This window comes from Chenopodium album, chromosome 10 (assembly GCF_948465745.1).
Source record: "Chenopodium album chromosome 10, dcCheAlbu1.1, whole genome shotgun sequence".
Taxonomy (NCBI): Eukaryota; Viridiplantae; Streptophyta; class Magnoliopsida; order Caryophyllales; family Amaranthaceae; genus Chenopodium; species Chenopodium album.
The window spans coordinates 42,736,731-42,754,108 of record NC_137843.1 but is presented as its reverse complement, the minus strand read 5'-3'; positions in this window follow the sequence as shown (position 1 = coordinate 42,754,108).

The window sequence follows — 17,378 nt, the reverse complement described above, 5'->3', positions numbered from 1 at the left end:
GTAAGAGCTCGGGTTACGAGTGAAGCATGCGTCAAAGGTAATCAATCTTTCCTTAATTCTTGTTGTTTAAGTTAATTATGTCTTGTGATTATATTAATTGTGAGTGTGGTCTTGGCTCGGGTTTTCTTCCGCAGTGAGTTGGACTTATCGAAACCCAACAGCGGTATCAGAGCCTTGCTCATTTATTTTTATAATCATAATTTTCAAGATGTTTTTATGGCTTAATTTTTCGGTTTTATGTTGCTAATTAGATTAGTAGCTCGGTTTTATTAATTTTAAGCCCGTATTAGAGCTGATTTCAACCCCGAACCCAGATTTTCGCCCAAAAATTGTGAATTTTGGGTGGAAAAGGTGTTTTGGAAATGTTTTTTGGCTAAAATCCGACCAGAAATGCCTTTTTTGAGGAATTTTTCATTTTGACGAAAAATTTTAAGTCTTTCTAACCTTGAATCTTAATGGCATATTTATGGTGGTTATGTATTTGGTTCTTTCCTTAATATTTCTGCATTTTAAACCTCTTTAAGCATGGTTACTTGGTAGTAATTGGTGCTTGAAAGATTGGTTTATATTTTCACATAATTGCAAATTCATTGCATTAAGTGTGAAAAATTTGTTCTTTGAGACTTCTAAATACTAAAGATCCAATCTTTAATTGTTTTAAGTGGTTGAAACTTTGAGTTGCTAAATTCCATGAATTTTTGGTTGAACTTTTGATTTAATCTTATCTTAAGTTGATTGGAATCATAAAGTTTGAATCTTGTGATAGAAATTTCATTTATCCTCATATTGGAAGATATAATTTTTCAAGGATTCACAAGTTAAAGTTGGAATCTTTATTTGAATATTTGTGTTCATAATTCCAACCCCCCTTTTATTTTTTCAAAATCTCATGATTAAATTAATAGTGAGTTATTACTCTTGTTCATTTTGTTGCACCAAGTTAAACCAATTTTATTACAGAATGGTTCTTGGAAATAATTTTAGTTATGTGCACCTTGATGAATTTTTTATTTAAGTTGGACTTGTAATAATTTTTCATTTTTGGCTCATTTTATTAATTCTAAAATTAATTTGGAGTTAATTATTTTGTCACGCAAAATTGGGGTAAAAAACCCGGGGATATTGCACGAAAATCGAGGGCAAAGCATCACTTGGCGAGCCGGGCTGCTATGCAGCCCGCGTGTGGATGCCAAGGGGCTGCCTCGAGGAGGTGCGACCCTGTGCGTGGCTGCTGCTCACGGCCAGCAACACGACCAGCCAGCCAAGCAGCAGCAGCATGGCGCGGCAGCCATGCGGACTGCTATGCGTGGCTCGACTGTCCGTGGGTCGCTTGCGCGTGCTTGAGCCTTGTGGTGCGGGGCATGCTATATATGTATGTATGCATGTTGGTGCTTGATAGGGGTTAGTATGCGTAGACATTGCTTGCGAAGCAATGTGGTGCAATGAGCACTCCAAGTCTTGGTGTTAGGCACTTAGACATTTTGGACTACGCATTTTTGTGTTCTTTTGCCGTTTTAATTATTTTGGTTTTAATTAAATTTTGAGGCTAGGCCACGATTTTGAGCGGCAATAGCAAAATTTTATTTTGGAAAAATTTTGGGTTTTACCGACTTAATTAATTGGATTAATTAAGTTGGATGCGGAATTTAGTGGTTGCTTCAATTTTAATTGCGCTAAATTACATAATCGGTTAAACAACTTTGACTAGTTTTAATTAGGCGTGTTAATTGGATTAACGACCTATATTAGTTACTAGTTTTTCGCGTGTTTGTCCATTGTTACTTGTTTATCGTTGTTAAATGCATGGGTCATTCACAAATAGTGAATGGATGAATGGAATGTATATTCTCCCGCAAGTTTTATAAAATGGCAACTAGTGGGGCCCGATTAGGATAGAAAATACAGACTGCGATCCGTGATGTATTTTTGTAAATCTAAATACGGTCTGCGAACCGTTGAGTATTTTTGTACCTTAATATTTAGATTAGTCCTAATCGTAGATACTAGTATTTGCATAATTATGGTCATGTCTTGAAGACGGAGGTTCTTGGAAGATGAAGCCATGAATTTGCAAATGTCGTCCCTTGAAAACTTGAAGACTCAAGGGGTCATGCTAGTTGCCAAATGCATCTTTATTTATGTTTTCGATATATATATTTATGATTATATATATGTGTGATTTATCTGTTAGATACATGTTTAGGATTTCGAATGTTAGGATGATTAATTAAGTTCACTTAAATCAACCAACATAGAAACCCTAGGTCTCTAAAATATTGAGTAAAACTTGCCGTTCCAAAACAACACTTATTGACCTATTGAGATTGGTGATGGGTACGCCAAAGCGAGGCATCACTATTACTCCTTAGGATACGTAAGGCATACTGGGTATGCAATTTGGTTTTTGTTATACTCAACGATATGAGTGATAGAGTCCTAACATGTCGTGTCAAAGTGGATAAGTTGTTGAGAGAGCATTAGATGCGACAATTTATCCAACCAAGAGTGGCTTGGAGCCATTAGCAAAGAGTTGCTTATCTTAGAAGATTGAGTGTTAAGACAAGCCAAAGCATGCTTAACCACTCATTGTTTCTTTAGATCTTGAAATCACCTTATTCTCGCCAAATGGGGACAAATTTAATGCGTGGATAAGACGTTTAATAAGATTGAAAATTTGCATGAATGCTTTTAAATTTAAAAATTATTATGTTATTTTCTTGATAAATGGTTATACTTTGCACTTATATTTGTAGAATTCCAAATCAAACTATATTGTTTTCCGTGATTGGTAAAGGAAATCTTTGAGAATAGTTCTCAAAGAAAGGAAAGACATTTCTAAAATACAATTCTCATAAATGACTTTTATAAGTCCGAAAGGACGGCTGGACATCATGTATTCAAAATACTAGGTAGTTTTGATAAACATGAAGTATTGAGTTGGAAACTCAAAAATTGTCAACGCTTGACAACCAACATATCTTTTCGCTTTATACGCTGGTGAGCACAACTCATTGATGTATTAATTCAAGTACAAATTAAAGGAAAAGATGGAACTTTGTTATACGGCGCACTAGATGCTTAGTCATGCCTAACAAAGTATAAAAGTCAAAGACTCTTAAAGAAATGGTTCTTAAAGATTATGAGATGAAGTATGATAAGAAATATGGGAAACAAGGAACAAAGAAAGAGAATTAGATTCCATTTCTACAAAAGAGTTCATGTTAACTTAGCAAGTCATTATCTTCACAAGTATCAGACATTGATTGAGTGTTACACTTTGAAAGTGACCTCAAAGTATTGAAGATAAGCTAAGTTATTGACTTACAAGCTTAGAATGAAGCAAGAAGAGCTACATCAGTTGTAAGGTTGTATGCTTTGTTTAAAGACCTTTTAAGCTAAGGCTGGAACAAATAAATGGTTATTGTGTTCCATAATCAGCAAACAATCCGTTAACACACGAAAAGACTCACATTCAAAGTAAAGAGCAATAGTTGCAAATTTATTTGAATGGCATGGTTGTCTAAACCATGAGTCAAGAATGCTTGATTATAAATAAACATTTCCCTAACATGACAATTCACAAAATTCAAATCATAGGCACGATTTGTGTTCCTAACATCTTTAGCAATGTCACATTAACAAGAACGTACTCAAGGCTATATAGGCTCTTGACAGTTGATTGATTCGGAATCGTTCTAAGACAAGAAAGTCTTACTTGTTAAAAACCGACAAAGTAAAGAGCTATTGTTCTTTGTATAGAAAATTGACTCCGAAAGCTAAAGAGGATTCAATTACTTCAACGTTTCATGAAGAATTTGAAAGAATATGGCTATATTCATCAAATGTGAACAAACTTGACCTTGAATAGCTCAAGAGTTCATTGAAGTACAGAATCGACTTGGCAAGATATCAAAACGTCTACATTAGATCAAGCGATTTTGCTTGAGCCAAGCGTGACCATCACAAATTTATAAATTGAAATTTTCATAAATATCTCCACAAAGAACATAGTGTGTCTTCACGGAGACCTCGATGCCATTTAACAATGACTCAAACAATGATGGATCACATCCCTTCCTATAAATTTCTTAAAGATTTGTACAAATGACTAATGTTACACTAAACAAAATGTCGGAGCTAAGAAAGGACACCATATTCAGTTATGGATAGAATTAACTTCTAAACATCTTTTCAAGTATATGTCTAAAACTCTTAGCCTCAGTGGGAGCTCACTAGCTCAGAGGGAGCTAAGTGACTCAGTGGGAGCTCACCAGCTTAGCAAGAGCTTGGTGGCTCAGTGGGAGCTTAATGGCTCATTAAAGGCTAAGATAGCTCAAGTAGCAGCTAAAAACTGTTTGTTTCACAACGAACTTTTAACCAAAGACAATATACATGTCTCTTTGTAAGCATTCAAGTGAGACTACGGGCATTTCCTCCACAACCTAAATGAGAACATAATGTTTGTTGCTCTAAGTGGTGTAATCTGGAAAGTAACACATTTCCAAAACGACAAGTGCGAGGAAAATGAACTCGATGACTATCGAGCTTAGCAACAAACTAGAACTGAGAATCTCGGAAGACTCAAAAGGACTTCATGAGAATGATTGATCAAGAATACTCAAAAGGACTTTACAAGTGCCTTAAAAGAGAATTCATACTCACAAAACTACTGATAAGTTGGAGTAAGATCAACATAATGAAAGGGGTTTGGAAGCGCCTTGAAACTCAGTGTTTGATGGAACAACCCCGTATAGGTATAGAATTCACCAAAGTTTTGGATTGAATCCTATAAATTTTCTATTAAGTTAGAAATAAACCTAAGACTTACAAGCATACTATTTACTATTAGATAGTAAGGGAATAATGCCTTGTAAGATAACTATGACAAATCCAAATGCCGAATAATGATTAGAGGCCGTAAAATCCGAAATAGACTCCATGTTTTAAAATCATGTTTAAAACTTGATTAATTTGCATGAAGGGTGAAAGACCCATCGATCGCAAATAAGTTTTCAAGGAGAAAACTAACAAATGTGGAAATGTATATGCATACATAGCTAGATTGGTTGAAAAGGATATAATTAAATTCACGGAGTTGATTTTAATAAAAACCTATTCACCAATCGAAATGCTCAAGTCTTTTCGTGGTTATTCTAGCAAAATTGCACATATGAAATATGGAAAAATAGATACCAACACCGCCTTTCTAAAATAGGATTTTGGAAGTGACTATGAAAATAGTCTAAGGGTTTTGAAAATCTAAATAACGCTAGATTTGAAAGCAAGCTCAAGAAATCCATTATGGGATTGAAGGAAGCATTGCATAAAGGAATTGGAACGTGTTTTCTCATAAAGTTAATAAAAGGATTGGCTTATGAAGAAACATAGAAATTCTTATGAATAAGAAGTTTAGTAGGAGCAAGAGTCAATCTTGTAAGGTCCAACAAGAAGTTTACGAACTCTGTTGTAAATTAACTATCAAATGCTAAATGGATTTGAAAGTATTTTCGACAATGGACCAAGCTAATGACGATACTTAGTACATATTGGGAATTAAGATGTATTGTATAGACTTAATAAAATGTTTAAACGAGTAAAGGAATTTACCGTGTTAAACATGTATTGAAGGACTTTGAAAGGCTTTCGACCCATATGTATAAAACTAAGTAATTGTTTGAACTAAGTATGAGCTAGGCTAAATACTAAGTCAAACAAGAAAGACTCTAGTAGAGACTTTCAAACGTATCACATAGCAAACAGTTTAGCAAGACTTAGTGAAACTGGATAAGCTAAAATGTAACGTGGATGGAAAAAGATTAAGAATCATTCTACAATTAAATCTATCATGTACGCTACGATATGGAATCGTCACACAACTTACTTGCGAAGTATGTATATAGTACCAATCAACCTGAATCTATGTAATAGATCGTTAGATTATGGCCAAAAACATCCAAAGTACTTGGATAAGTATGAGGATGAGTTCTTGACGAATGGAAACAAATATGATTTAAGTATTGATGTTGCAAGCACAAACCTTAACAAGGATCAGATCCTTAACAAGGATGCCATTTGTAAGCACGAGCTAAGAAGCGTCGTGGCTTGAGAATGGTAACATGGATGTGCATCCATGTGTAATGTGAGGAAATTTAAGGTGAATTTCCACGATCACAAGTGATTAGGGTATCCCAAATCATTGTGAGCCGTTTGAAGTGAAACCCAAGCAAAGCATCATCAGGAAGTCTACTAAAAAATATGTTGAGAATATTGTTGCCTTAAAGGCAATAATAAAAAAGATGTTCTATGGAAAGTTCATCGTTAAACGTTAATGATTGTAGGTTGTCAAGTTGAAGATATCAATCATGAAAATGAGTAGGATCCATCACTTGGACAATAAATCCTAAATCACATATAATCCATGACACTCTCAAAATTTATCATCTTATTATGAAAGTGATCAATAATGAAGATGCTAAGATTAGCAAAGTAATTATAACTAAACCTATGCAATAAGTGAACGACAACATTCACAATTGCGCAAAAGAAATCAAGCATATTAGATATGGGTGTGATTTCTATAAATGTTTTATAAAGAGTGTTACTCTTAAAACATTCGGAAAAAACCATTTATCATAAGATGAACCATTCAGGTTTTGGAGTAATTTAAAATTTCATGCAATTTTATCACTCCGTTTGCTATTTAATTATGGTTTAGGATTAAATAATGAGTCTATTCGATTCTGAGAATATTCAAAATAGGGTATCAAGGCCAGTCTTTATAAGGAAACACATATTAAGTGAACATTGAATATTATAATTGAGAATTATCCCTAATCAAGGTCATTTAAACGATGGACGATTAATGACAACTTGAGATTAGTGTGTAGTTTGATTTATAGCACCGTTTCTTGTGCTACAAGGACATGATTGTCATAAATCATTTGCACAGGTATTGGTTTGGAACCATACTGGATCGACCTATGAGAATACTTTAAGAGATTTAAAAATTGTCATAAGTATACTTCTCATTATCGCTATCGGAACCTATTTCCTCGACCATGAGTATTGTGAGTTCTCTTGTTTGAGTACTAGTCCATTTTGATGTTGTCAAACGTCTTCCATAAAAGGGGATTATAACGGAAACACTCGAGCGGCTAGGTCCTTTCAGTAAGAGAAGCTACATTACAAGACTGGTAATATCCCCCTACTAAAAAAATAAGGAAGATGTATCTGCTGTTTACAAGGCCTCTTGAAGAGCGAGACTGTGAAAATGTATGGCCATGCTCGGATGTATTTTAGCAATCATCTGTTTATTAACAGTCAGACTCGGATATCGAGAAACACTTCTTGATGAAATAAGGATGACGAAAAAATCTTACCTTATAGTTCATGAAGAGACATTAAGTGACATAGGAAAAAGACTATACACTAAAAGCACACTTGTCCGGAAGGATAAGTGTGAGATTGATAAGAATAATGTCCTTTGAACAAGTGTATTATTCCGATAGAGGGTTCGGAATTATTAGAAAGCTAATTATTCAGTAAGTTCAAGTGATCGGAATGCCTAGGTGGAGGCAGCTTTCGATCAGTAATATTAATGAGTAATTAATATTACAGCTTAATCTTGACTGAACCCTTCGGGTCACACCCAAGCAACTAACGATCCGACGCGATGAATTAATCCGAAAGGAATTAATAAGTCACTCGAGTATTGTGAACAAAGATGTCGATTTCCGAGCTTAGAGCGTCAGAACCGAATCTTAAAAGTCGAGCCAAAATTTAGGAATTGGCGAGACGGGAAAATGCTTCAAGTAACAAGTAAAAACCCTAGCCCCGCGAAGGCTAGGGAAGCGCGCCACGTGGCAGCGCACATGGCAGCACACGTGGCAGCACACGTGGCAGCCACTAAGTGGCGTCGTGCCACGTGGAAGCGTGCCAAGGTGGCGGACGCGGGCCCAAAAGTGGCTGCCCAACCGAACCCAACTTGGGGTTCAAGTTTGGGTGGCACATGCTTAGCTCACAATGCATGTGAGTTACCTTGGGGAGCAAGTGAGGAACTGGCCCTCACCTAACCATGTGACACTTGTTACTTTGTTATTCCTTGGTTTATTAAACTAGGGATTGAATTCAACATTCTTTCTATATGGGATCTTTTTGTGAAAAAGTCCCACATTGAAAGATGAGTTGAATTCACACGGAAACACTCCTTATAAGTAGCCAAGGCATACCTTGGGATTGTTCACTTGAGTAAAGTGTTAGAAAAGGCATCTCCATTGAGAAAACCTTTAAACACATATAACTACTCGAGTATTAGGTTGGGCTTAGCTAACCTCTAAGCATTGGACCTTGTTGGGGTCGAGTTGCGGGTGGATTTCCGTAGGAGGTATTCGCGTGAGCGAGACTAAAAGCTTTCCCAAGTAAGAGCTCAAGTTACGAGCGAAGCACGCGTCAAAGGTAATTAATCTTTCCTTAATTCTTGTTGTTTAAGTTAATTATGTCTTGTGATTATATTAATTGTGAGTGTGGTCTTGGATCGGGTTTTCTTCCGCGGTGAGTTGGACTCATCGAAACCCAACAAATTGGAGCCTCTCTAACAGGGTTTTGATATGTGCTGCGAGGACGCCTAGTGTTCACCATGGCTTTTAGTTAGTTATCCCCACAAACGGCGCCACCTATTTCTGTAAACATAATGCTCTTGGGAGTCTTAGGGTAGTAAGGTATATCAAGATGTCCTAGAGCTTGTCCAATTGTTCAAGTGTCCTTCGGCTTCGCCTAGCAAAGGGATGTCTAAGAGCTCCGCTTGCACGTCCGAGAGCTTGGCCTGTAAAACAAGGAAGTTTAGCTGCCCCGGGGTATGACCCGGGAAAGCCCCTCCGATGCTTAAGTCATCAAGGGAATTCTCTAGAGAGATAAAATAGAGTGAGAGTGTGTACTTTAGAGAGAGAAAGAGAGAAAATTAGGAAAATGTTACCATCACTAATGATTGGATTGCTATTTATAGTTGTACTTTCAGGTGGCAAAAGCTGTACTTAATTGTACAGATTAAGGGTAAATTTGTACTTTACAATGATTAATGACGGGATGGGTTATGGAAGGGTATTTTCGTAATTCCAGGTCACTGGGCTTAGGACAATGGACTTGGCCTAAACATTTAGCCCCACACGTGATGTGGGAACAAGATTGAATGAAGTTCGGATATCACGCGGAGTGAGCACGAGGGAAGTTGTCACGTAAATCGAAGGAGATTTTGAGGCGTACCCGAGGGCTAAAACAAGCTTCGGGTGTACCTAGGGGCTAAAAAGAGCCCCAAGCGACTTGCAAGGGTGAAAACCAGCCCCAAGCAATGCATTATAAGTACTTTCTAGTTGACATGACTGAGCAGTTTTGAGAGTTTATCCGAGAGCTAAGCCTGATGATGGATGACGGCTTATAGACAATTGAGAGCTTTTCTCCTTTTAGAATACTTTCTTAAGGTTATGCCCCATGTATATTGCCGAAGGCATGACTTGTCTTGATTTTCGGCTAAGCTTTGTATTAAGAGTTAATTGATGATAGTTGAATGCTAATTAAGCTTAATCCTTCATTGGTGATATTCTGGGCTCAAGTATCACCTGGGCCCATTTGAGCCATGGTTTTGAGGAGTTTACCTCTCCTTGGTTTTGAATGTATAAACCCTCACCTCACTTGCATTTGCTTCTCATTCTTTCATTTGCCTTAGAGAAATTCACAAAATCCTCTCCAATTTTCTCCCAAATTTCTTGAGAGTTTGAGTGTTTCAAGTCACATCGCTCGAATTCATCCAGCAAGTTCATCAAGATCTTCAAGAGGTATGTGAAAATTTATAACTTTTGATTTGTCTTTGTAGATCCGAAATCATGTGAATGTGTTTATGTACTTGAAATTTTTTAATATGAACTTGAATGTGAATTTCGGTTGGGTATGTGTTTGAATTTTGAATTTCAATATTTTTTTTTTTTTGTGTGTGAGTATGGCTAGGCCGAGTGTTATTTCTAGGCTTAGCTGAGGGAGGTAACTCAATCCATGAACTTGGGTTGAGGATTTTTAAGCCATAGTTTTAAGGGTAGCAAAGAACCGAGAGGGTTAGAGTTGCATAGGCCGAGCGAAGGGTTTGATAGGATAGTGCGAGTTGGGTGCTTAACCCAGGTCTGTTGAAAGGGTGTGCGCCAGGCTGAGAGTAGTATACCGAGCAAAAGGTGAGAATCGAGGGGGTGAGATGTTGGGTGAGCGCTTGCAGGCGGGCCTAAGGGCACGTCAAGGGCCCAACAGCATGCCGAGGGCCTGGGGTGCTCACCCGAGAATTGTTGGGTGGAGAGAGCGAGATCAAGGAGAAGGGAGAGATAGGAGTGAGGTGCACTCGGATGTGCCGAGAGGGATGAGATCCGAGGGATGTGTGTGATAGGCCGAAGGGGTTGATGGATAGGTTTTACGAGCCGAGAGCTTAGCTCCACTTGCTTTGGGTATGCGGGGCTAAATTGATAGGGAAGCTTTTATTTGTTTGAACTTTTGGGTAGGGGTATTTGAATTTCGGATTTTTGCTTTTAAATTTCGAATTTTGTTGGGCTTGGCTGAAAATCAAGCATGAGAATTGAAGTTGTTTGATGAACCATGAGGTTATGCATAGCGGTGATTTGAATGTTTGTGTTTGTGAATTTTATACTTGGAATTTTTGAATGTGAGTGTGAATTTCTGCTTTGAATTCTTGTTTGAACATAGCTAGGCTGAATTTGGCTTTAGGCATAGCAGAGGAAGGTAGCTTTGTGGCTGATTAGAGGTGAGGACTCGACTGTTGACTGGGGTATGCGCACCATGCCGAGGGGGTATGTGCGCTATGCCGAGGACCTAGCTCGTCGAGCTGAGCGGAAGGCGGGGGATGCCGATGGGGCGACTAGTGCGCTTCCTCGCAGGCCAACCCTCGGATCCCAACTGGGGTCGAAAAAAATAAATTATATATATATTATAATTTTTTTATGCTGAGAGCATAACTGTTTTGCCGAAGGGGTAGCTCAGCTTTGTTAAGGGCCTAGCCGGCCTTGCCGAAAGCTCGACTTGATAGCCGAGGGGTTACAGAGGCGCCGAGGGCCGAGCAGCCCCAATGCCGAGGGCCTTGCCGGTTTGACGCCGAGGGCCTAGCTTGATGCTGAGGGACTTGTTGGTGTGCCGAGGGCTTAGCCTGCTGGGCCGATCTAACTTCAGGCCCACCCCAAGGCTTGGCGCTCGGATTGGCTCGCTTTGATGTGTTAGGTTGAGGTGATTAGGCCCAACTCTTTGTGATTGCCGAGGGCTCGGGTAGATCGCCGAGGGGTTGCCTTGGCGGAGAAGAGCTTTGCTATACGCTCATTATAAATGCCGAGAACCTGAGGTTGCTTGCCGAACACTAGGTTGGGCCTTAACTTGTTTGAGTTTTTGTTTATAGTGAGTTGTGAAATGATGAGTGTTTGGCTTGTATGAGTGGTTATATTTTTAATCTCTGCTTGGCTTGACCCTTGAAAATTTTCTAACACTTGAATTTTCTAACAGGTGGCGCCGTCTGTGGGGATAAAAAACAAAAAGGTATGGTGAATATTACACGTCCCCAAACGTATCAAGATTCTACTAGAAAAGCTCTGATTCTTTCGGCTCGGCCTAATCATGAAGTCAAGGAAATTATAGCCTAAGCTCTTGTTACTTGGTCTAACTCATTAAATCACGCCATATCTCAGTTAGGCGTCACAAGCAAGGTGTACAATTTGAAAAATTCTAAAAGAAGGGGCAGCCGAGGGATATCTTCTATCAAACCCTCAACATGCATAGCCGAGAGCTATGCTTATATCAACCCCTCGGCATTCCTAGCCGAGGGATATGTTTCTATCATCTCCTCGGCATGCCTAGCCGAGGGTTATGCACCTATCAACCCCTCAACATGCATAGTCTAGGGTTATGAGGGCTAGGCTTCTACCATCCCCTCGGCATGCATAGCCGAGGGCTATGCATTTATCAAACCCTCAACATGCCTAGCCGAGGGATATGCCTCTATCAACCCCTCGGCATGCCTAGCTGAGGGATATACCTCTACCAACCCCTCGGCACGCCTAGCTGAGGGCTATGCTTCTATCAACCCCTTGGCATGCCTAGCTGAGGGTTATGCCTCTATCAACCCCTCGGCATGCCTAGCTGAGGGATATACCTCTACTAACCCCTCAGCATGCCTAGCTGAGGGCTATGCTTCTATCAACCCATCAGCATGCCTAGCCGAGGGCTATGCTTCTACCCCTCGGCATGCCTAGCTGAGGGCTATGCCTGTACCAACCCCTCGACATGCTTAGTCGAGAAATATACCTCTACCAACCCCTCGGCATACCTAGCTGAGGGATATGCTACTATCAACCCATCAGCACGCCCAGCCGAGGGCGATTTGATCAACCCCTCGGCATGCCTAGCTAAGGGCTATGCCTCCATCAACCCCTCGGCATTCCTAGCCAAGGGATATGCTTCTATCAAGCCCTCGACATGCCTAGACAAGGGCTAGCTTCTACTAGTCTTTTGGCATGCCTAGTAGAGGGATTTCCTAAGATGAAAGCACCTTTCTTGAACATGAACCCTACAAGATCAAGGAGGTCACTCACTCAAGGGTCTTTCGCTCACAAGATTCAAATGGCAAGACCCTTAGCTCTCCCTCCCCATCAGTCACGAGTATTTATATGGTTGAACCGAAAACCAACATACTTGGAATGTCAACTTAAGAGGGTTTTGTGTTTGAGAAATTCTCATCTTACAATGATGCCCTAGGGGCAATAATATTCGATACTAGGAGATCTTTTCTTTTAATAGAGCATCATTTTAAGAAGCAAAATTAGCCGCCAACAGCTCTAGACGCTCAGGAGGTCACTCGGCTCTATTCTTAAAAAAGCACCGGGCTTCCCTACATATAGGACACCTCGGGTAGCTAACTAATGTTATCAATAACAAGTTTGTTCCAATGTTTGGGGCAAGATGCTAGCCTATACTCAATGTTTGAGATAGTGTCTTGACGAATCGCTAAATAACAAAAGGCTCGTTTAGCCTTCATCCAATCCCAAAAGTTGAGATAGCCCAACTCTCATATATCTTTAACTTGGGGCTCGATTAGCCCCCAAGCCTATCCCAAAAGTTGGGATAGCGTACATCTCATACATATATAACTTGGGGCTCGTTCAGCCCTTGGCCTATCCTAAAAGTTGGGATAGCCTAACTCTCATACATAAATGACAAGGGGCTCATTTAGCCCTTAGCCTATCCCAAAAGTTGGGATAATCTACATCTCATACATATATCACAAGGGGCTCGTTTAGCCCTCAGCCTATCTCAAAATTTGGGATAACGTACCTCTCCCCAACCTATCCCAAAAGTTAGGATGGCCTGCCTCTCATACAATTATAACAAGGGGCTTGTTTAACCCTCAGCCAATCCATGGAGTTTTGATGGCCTACCTCTCATTCATCTATAACAATAACATAGGGGTTCGTTTAGACCTCAGCCTTTCTCAAGATTTGGGATAGCATACCTCTCTTATAACAATAACATAGGGCTCGTTTAGCCCTCAACCTATCCCAATTGTTGGAATAGCATATCACTCATCCATTTTGATCAAGAGGCTTTCTTCAGCCCTCATCCTATCTCAATGTTGAAAATAGCAGAGGCGTGCCCATTTCTCACTAAAGTGTTAGCCGGGGCTTTTAGCCCCTCGGTACTTTAAAATTGAAAAGAATCATCAAGAAGAGTAAATGCAAGCCAACACATAGAAATGTCAAGTGGAAGGGCATGAACATATTACAAAGCCAAAATAAAAGTCTCATATATTGAAGGGATGATGCCAAGTGAAAGTCAACATATCCAAATACATCACAAAGAAAGTAAATGTCTAAACATCAAGGCCGGAGGATCTCTTCAATGCAAGTCAAGCGCACCCCGGGGACCAGTTCCTATAACATCAACAAAATTCAAAAGTTAGAAATAATTATCAAGCCAAGCCGGCACAACATTCAGCATATTTTAAATAGGAGAAAAAGAAAAATCTCTTGGGTTTGTGACAAACTCAAAAGCAAGGCATACCCCATGCTATCAGCATCGCTACCCTAGGCTCAACTCCCGACTTATTTATATCACCCCTCAAGCTTAGGTCATTTTTACCAAAGATAATGCATGCCGAGCTCTTAGCTAATTGGCCTAGCTCGAGCATACTCTTGGTACTTGAAGCAAGGCCCTCGGCCTAGTGTGTTTGGCCCTCAGCATGACAAGCCAAGCCCTCGGCATCTATCAGTCTAGAGTTGGCCCTTAACTCCTTCCGCTTAGCCTACTCAAGTGACTATCTTAGCTTGGCCCCCTCCGCTCGGCCTATTCAATAAACTCTCTCAGCCTGGCCTCCCTCCGCTTGGACTATTGAGTCACTCTCTCAGCTTGGCCTCCCTCCACTCGGCCTATTTCAATCACTCTCTCGGCTTGGCATCCCTCTACTCGGCCAATTCAATCACTCACTTAGATTGGCCTCTCGCCGCTCAGCCTATTCAATAACTCTCAACTTGACCTCCCTCCGCTCGGCCTATTTAATGACTTTCTCAGCTTAGCCTCCCTCCGTTCGGCCTATTCAGTAAATCTCTCAACTTTGCCTCCCTCCGCTTGGCTTATTCAATCACTCTCTCAACGTCTCCTCCCTTCCCCTGGGGGTATTATATACTTGGTTTATTTTTCAAAGGTACCTCGGCCTGCGATATAAAGTTTTTGGGGTCATTCTCAAAAGTATCTCGGCTTGGGGTATAATGTACTTGGTTTATTTCTCAAACTACCTCTGCTCGGGGTATAAAGCTTCTTGTGTTTTTATTCTCAAGGTACCTCCGCTTGGAGGTATAAAGTTTCTTGGGTTTTTATTCTGAAGGTACCTCCTCGTAGGGGTATAAAGTTTCTTGGGTTTTCATTCTCAAAGTACCTCCGCCACGGGTATAAAAGCTTTCGTCTCTCTCTATATCAACACCCAAGCTATCAGTCCATCTGCATAAAAAAGGAGAAAATTTCTTTCCTCAGTATGCATATCAATGTTTTCTTATCTCAAGGCATACCAATCGAAATTTCCAAGAACAAAAGTAACATATCACAAAAGAAAGAAGGATAAAGTAGATTTCTCAAAAATGGATCCAAGTATCATTTCTAGCATTGTTAAGATAATTCAAGCGCTTGGCAATGTTGAGATAGGCCCACCACCCGGCATTGCCAGAATAGGCCCAACACTTGGCTTAATATACCAGGCCAAGCACTCGGCATTTACCAAGCCCTTGGCCTGACTATCTCACCTCTCACCCAAGCGCAGGCCCTCAGCGTGTAGGCGGGGCCCTCGGCATTCACTAACAGGCTGCCTAACTCACCTACTCTCCCATCTAAAGCCAAAAAGGTCGAGCGCTCAGCAATTTTGAAACAAAGAAACCAAATCCCCATCTCTCGGCTTTCTACCCCCTCGGCCTAGCGAGAAAGATCAAGCCAAGCAAGCTGGGCCCTCAGACAATCAACCCCTCGGCCTGCCAACACCTCTAGGCATGTCCCTCGGCATATCAGCTATTAAAAAAGAAAGGAGTTGGATTGAATTGGCATTCATAGATCTCACACGAGGATAAGAGAAGATAGTTGGGCTCTCAGACTTCAGACAGGGAAAATAAATAAAAGTGCTTTCAGGTCAGCGATACCACGCTCAGCCTCTAGCAATACTACTAGCAGACACTTCGGCTTTTCTCAGTATCAAAAATAAAAAAAGGAAAAGCAAACAAGCAAGGCTCTCGAAATATGAGCATAGCTCCCGGATTTCTAGCTTTGCGGTAGGCAATTCAAAGCAATAACCAAATGCTCTCTCGGTGGGCCCTCGGTGGGACACGCATACGGACATACGGTGTGCCTTGGAAGCTAAATCCAAAGTCTGATCTCTAATAATTTGAAAATGGTTAGTAAAGGGGTGAGGGGCCCATATGATGACAAAAAGAAATGTTGCTCATGTGAGATTCAGATAAATAGGCTTAATGTTCCCTTAGGCCCAAGTATGATCCAAGTGGCTATTCATGTTTAGCTACAAATATTTTGTAGTATTTAATTTAATCAATACGGAGTATCACTTAACTCTTAATGCAAGGCTAAGCAGAAGATCAACACGAGTCATGATCTTAGCTAGGCATGAAGCTTACCTCTCAGAATATTATCAAGAAAAATCATGCTCTCGGCTAGGCATAAAGCTTAACTCTCAAGCCACTTACAAGTCGTCACCTAACATAATACTTATCCCCCGAGTTATTTCACAAATAACTTAGCTTTAGTAGCTAAAATATCTCTAAGGCATTGTCTGGGGCTGTTTTTCACCCTTGCAAGTCTCTTAGGGCCCATTTTAGTCCTTGGGTACGCTTGGGGATTGTTTTAGTCCCCGAGTACGCCTTAAAAGCTATTCCGGCTCACATGACAACTTCTCAGCCTCAATTTCACTCATTCCCCGTAATATCCGAACTTCATTCGATCTTGTTCCCACATCACGCGTGGGGCTAAATGTTTGGGCCAAGTCCATTATCCTAAGCCCATTGGCCTGGAATTACGAAAATACCCCTCCATAACCCAGCCCATCATAAATCATTGCACAGTACAAATTTACCCTAAATTTGTACAATTAAATACAACTTCTGCCACCTGAAAGTACAACTATAAATAGCACTCCAATCATTAATAATGGTAACTTTTTGCTAATTCTCTCTCCTTATCTCTCTAAAGTACACACTCTTTCTCCCTATTTTTTCTCTCTAGAGAATTCCCTTGATGACTTAAACATCGGAGTGGCTTTCTCAGTCACACCCCCGGGCAGCTAACCTTCCTTGTTTTGCAGGCCGAGCTCTCAGACGTGCAAGCGGAGCTCTCAGACATCCCTTTGCTAGGCGGAGCCGAAGTACACTTGAACAATCGGACAAGCTCTAGGACATCTCGATATACCTTACTACTCTTAGACTCCCTGGAGCATTCTGTTTCCAGAAACGATTATTATATAATTGTTTGGATGATTTCAACCTAAGTTGATTTGTGTGTGTGTGTTTGTTTGTTATTAAGGATGGCTGTTGTTGAAATTATGGTGATGACCAGATCCAGATCCAAGGCTTTGTAAGTACCTTTTATTGAATTTTATTTTCCAATTATTATTGTTTTGATAATCTCAACTTAAGATGATAGATGGTTTGTGTTTGTTTGTTATTAAGGATGTCTGTTGCTGAAAGTGTGGTGGCAACCACACCCAAACAAGCTTTGAATTGGAGGTAATGTATCTTTTATTTGAATTTTATTATTTTCCAATCATTATTGTCAAATGTAATCTTTGCTCATACTTAGATTTG